The sequence below is a fragment of the Anoplopoma fimbria genome, chromosome 13 (genome assembly GCF_027596085.1).
Source record: "Anoplopoma fimbria isolate UVic2021 breed Golden Eagle Sablefish chromosome 13, Afim_UVic_2022, whole genome shotgun sequence".
NCBI lineage: Eukaryota > Metazoa > Chordata > Actinopteri > Perciformes > Anoplopomatidae > Anoplopoma > Anoplopoma fimbria.
Window position 1 is genome coordinate 24,286,492 of NC_072461.1, and position 5,254 is coordinate 24,291,745.

A 5,254-nucleotide genomic window follows, 5' to 3' on the forward strand; every position below is an offset into this window, starting at 1 on the left:
GGCATGATAATGAATCAGAAATTCAGATAGTGATTGGCTGGATTACATGGAGCAAGATTAAGTGATAATGTGTTTAGAAGTTCTGAACACATTATCTACCAAAAAAGCTTAAGAGAAGAGAAGTGAAACGTTTCGGGGTGAACATGTTCAGAACATGCAAAAAGTAGATGTAGTATAAAATATTAAAAAAATAAAAATAAAAAAAAGAAGAAAAATACAAAACAACTTTGGAAAGAATGAGGAAAACATACCTCTCTTAACTTTTCATCTGTGACCAGAGCACATTCCGAGTCGGATGTAGAGATTCCGAAAACCTTTTTAACCGTAGGGGGTTGAAAGTAGAGGTATTGTGTCGGTTCGACCACAGATCGCAGGCCGTAAAGATTACCGCCTTGAACATTATACCTCTCAAACCAATGATCTTCAGTCAACTTGCCTTCGATAATCAAACCGTCTTTGATGCGAATCTTCTGCAACTGTGAACACACACAAAAAAAACGTGCATGCATATGCTTTAATTCACCACCAGTGTCCATCGGATTTCCCAGATATGTTCCACTGTTTTTCATTTATTTCAAAGATATTAATATATTGATATGTACATTAATATAAATACATATGTTTACCTCTAATTGACCTCCAACCACCTTTGGGCAATAGAAAACTTTTCGTCGTTCGAATATGAAAGCCACCCAATTACCTTTTTCTTCTATGTGCACCAAAGGAGCTAAGGACAGAAGCAAGACAAAAATATTCACTGTGTGTGAGTCAAAACATTTGCCATAATAATCCATAATCATTCAAATTTAGATTAAAAAATCACATGAAGCCACCCAAGATGGAGTGTGATAGATCACTGTTGCATAACAGTTATTCTGTTATTTTGAAATAGTTGCAATCGTTAGAGAATCGTTTTTACCATTGTTGGAACCTTGATGCTCAACTGTACACAGCTTCAGTCCCTCTTTGAACTTCCTGACTGTCACAAACTGCCCCTCTTTACTCCTCAGAACACATTTATTGGTAAAACCCATGCTGCCTCTTCAGTGGCGTTCTGGCATGAGGTTGAAGGATAGAAAAAAAAAAGTGATTGATGTTAGATTGCTTGCCAATAATACCAAATTCAACAATCAGGTTACTCCCTTGGAACATATTCAGGACTCTGCAGCTGGACTTTTGAACTCAGTCAGTATGATGCAATCTGTAACAACTACCTTTCTAAAGCGCCTGCTTTTATTGTGTCCACTATAACATTAGTGTTTGAATTTTTGCCAAAGAATCCAGGAGTAAACAAAATTCTTGTCTAGGAGTGAAAGCTAAACGCAGTTCAAAACGAGTTCTTTTTTTTTCAATGATACAACACATTTGGGAACGTGGAAGCAGAGAACATTTGTCATTTTTGCTTTTAAAAAAATGACCCAACGATTAATACATATTTTAAACAATCATTATTATTATATTTAACAAGTGTTTGTTCAACGATGGACTAATTGATTAATCAACTTCTCCTATCATTTCTAGCTGCATGTCATCCTCCCAGTTTGTGCTTATGTGTATGTTTTAAAAGGAAATATCTTCTCTTTCCAACAAACAGTCCAACCTGCAAATTATTTTTTTATTTCACTGTAATTCAGGGCATTGGTTAAATGACAAGCATTATATTTAAAAGAAAATCTTCATATGTTTTGTATGTAACATCTTAACTTGTAAAGTTACTACAGCTGTCAGATACATGTATTGAAGTAAAAAAGTGAAATATTTCCACCTGAAATGAAGTGAAGTAGTGGTATAAAATGTCTTCAAATGGAAATACACAAGTATAGTACAAGCAATTTGCACTTAAGTAGCCTACAGTACTTGAGTAAATGTATTTAGTTTCATTCCACACCTGTAATAATAATATAATAATCAACAGGAACCATTTTCTGCATGATTCCTTTGATTTAATTTAGCAAATAATCTGTATTTGAACTTAAGTAAGATTTTGAAAGAAGGACTTGAAATGTAATGTAATGTGAATGTTGAAAAGTCCTGTTACTGTAATTAAAATGAACTCCTTCCACCACTGGTTATTTAGTTGAACTGTTTGCAAAGTGAGCCCTTCTCCTACTGCAGCTCCAGTCCCGTCTTTAAGATCACTGACTAGTTCACAGTACCAGTATCAGTGCAAAACAGCAGGAACACAGAGACAAATGAGGAAATGAGATAAATAAGATGCTTTCTATTGTTGCAGCAGCAGCAGAGTAGAAACATCTCCTGCAGAGTAATAAACATGCTGCAGGTGCATTTAATGTTAACAGTAATAACCCAAGAGACACTCACCCTCAGTGAGGTGAAGTCTTGTGGAGTGTGGAGAGTCTTGTGGAGTCGGAGGCTGTGGTTTCGCAGAGGAGAACAAGTGCATTGACTGCTGCTGGAGGCGAAACCCTTTAAATAGCCGCAGACGCGCTGCTCGCTGACGCATATTTTGAGCGTGTGCCAGCAGGTCGAGCCGGTGGGAATGACCGAAAAACGGTTCAAGATTCAAGATAAAGCGCTTTTTCCATGATTCAATGACTCCAAGTCACACACGTAGCTCCGCTGAGCAACATGCGACGCAGTGAAATACACCAATTCAGCTGAACCGGGTTTTTTTCCCATGATTCAGCTGAAAGAAGAACAAATCCCCTGTTTTTCTAAAAAAAAAGAAACTGTGGTTTATGTTCATGTTTTTTTTTTTTTTTTTTTTTTTAATATAGTTTAATTTTTGTTATTTTTAGTTTTGTAGCAATAAACTGAGGCAAGAATATTAAAATCAGACTTAAAGAGTAAAGTGGCTGTAAACTGATTAGGAGTCAGCTTCCAGATGTTCAACAGACGGATTAACATGAAAAGGGGGCTCCGGGGCACAAAATCAACCGTGGGGCCCCTTGTGATACCAACAATGTGAGAAGTGTATAGGCAGGCATCTGCTTAGTTTTCTTTTAAATATTGATCCTCAGCGACAGAGCATGTTTTTTTTTTTTAAATCAGACTTAAAGAGTAAAGTGCGCTACACTCAACACTCGGTTAAAAGCTTCAAAGGTTGTTATTTTATTCAGGAGCCGTCTTAAAACCCCTCATATTTAAATTGTGATTTTGTGATTGACATTTTCATATAAATTAGAAAGTAATCCAATAATCACAAACAAACTGGGGCTGTGTATAAAAACTGAAGGTATTTTGTTTATTTATTGCACTCCGTTCTGACACAATACGGGAAGAGCACGCACAGGCATGATGAAATGTGTGTTGCATCACTCACTGAGAACAGCTGCTCTCCTCTGATTCAGTAATCATAATACAATTAAACCATCATCATCAAAGGTCTGTTTGCTTCCACTGAAAAACTATGACGAAAAAGGGCTTCCTTCATTTCAAAACTATCAAAATATCAGATATCAGGTACCTTGAATAATGGTAAAATCACATTTGCATCTTTTTACTGATAAAAGGGCCTTGTGCCTGTCATTTTTTCAGCCAAAACCCTATTTATGGGTCCGACATTTTTTATAATTTGAAAAGCGCTGAGAAATGAATCCATGCTTTTGTGTTGAAAAATTTAGATTTTTATTACCCAGCAGGCTCTACACTGTGAAGGCCTGTATAACATTTCTGATCGTCTGATTCCACTGATATCTACAAAAATCTTATCAAAAGACTCACTTTTATGGCGTCGTTTTTCTTAACTGATGTCTTTGCCCTTTTGTTGATGTTATTTGAGTTTAGCTGTTATCTCTGTTATACTCTCCTGCCTGTGACTAGATATTTCATGTCAAATGTTTTACTGTGAAACACAATGTATCTTTTGTTTTAAAACTGCTACGGCATATATATAAAACTTTACTTGCTTAACTGCCGATGGCGAAGCAATCAGAAAAGCAATAGAAAAAAAACGTCTGTGCTGAAACACTGATGTCACCTTGAGATTTTCTATCCGAAACTACAGCAAAACAACTATTGAGTATTGATTTGTCTTTAAATAGACACGATAAATACATGTACGCTATATTTAAACGCATAAAGTAGCCTTCTGATGATGCTGTTTTACTGTATTCCACTGATATCTACAAAAATCTCTCTCTTCTCACACAGTGTTAGCTTGTTGCTAATCCTGCGGGCTTAATAATAATAATAATATTAATATTCATCTTCTTATTCTCCTTTTTCCGTACAAAAGTTTGCTGGGTAACTCGTCCTGCAGCGTTGCAAGCACATGCCTCAAAGATTCATCAAAACGTGTGGCCTGGTCGGGAATCATGTGCTATGACTTTTCTCAGAGATTCGGCTAGCGGTTTCCACGGGAACCGGGAAAAACGGCGATAAATTTCCCCATAGAGATGAATGCGATTTGGGAGTGGAGAGAACTTAAAAACAATCAACTTTGGGCCCAGACTGACTTGTCATAATGTAACGTAAAAAAATGATTCAAGGTTTAAAACGTGAACAAAACTCTGGACTATATTGGGCCAAATGGGCATTTTGATAGCTAGCACTGATTTCATGACATCAGAGTTTAAGTTTCAGGAAAATTTAGATTTTATAATGGATGTGTTTTGGATTGAATGTTCAGACTTAGAGTGGGTGATGTCATTGTCAGAGTGAGAGGAGGTTCAGAATCTTGTGAAAAAAAAAAAATGTTTTCCATTGGAATTATGGTTTTACGATTGTAGGTAGGAGTTTGACAGCACCAAACAATGACAGCAAGGAAATTATAACATATATATAGCATGCAATAGTATAGTCTTAGTGACTAAACTTTAGCTCTGGCTTCATTACCTCAACAAATTATGAAAAATGTGTGACTCCGAAATATGTTTTGGCTGGAAAAAAGGGCAGGCACAAGGCCCTTTTATCAATAAAGAGATGCAAATGATATTTTTATTTGGATATGAAACATTATTCAAGACTAATTTATTGTCATTCTACAACTTAAGGTTGCACAACAAAATGCAAGTTGCACTCCCTTTATGCTTAACAAGTACAGACCTTGAACAAAACTTATTTTTTTATCGCGTATAGAGGATAAGTTGGGGAGTATTTACAGCCTGAGAAAAGAAGCTGCTCTGTAGTCTGGAAGTATGACAACGGATACTTGTGTAAGGGCGGGTTGGCTGGCTTTGAGCATCCTTTGGGCTGTGCGCAGGCACCTCACCTCATTAATATCACAGATCCTCGGTAGATGGGTACCAGTGATATCCTGGTTGGTTTTAATCACCCCTGCTAGAGGGAAGTG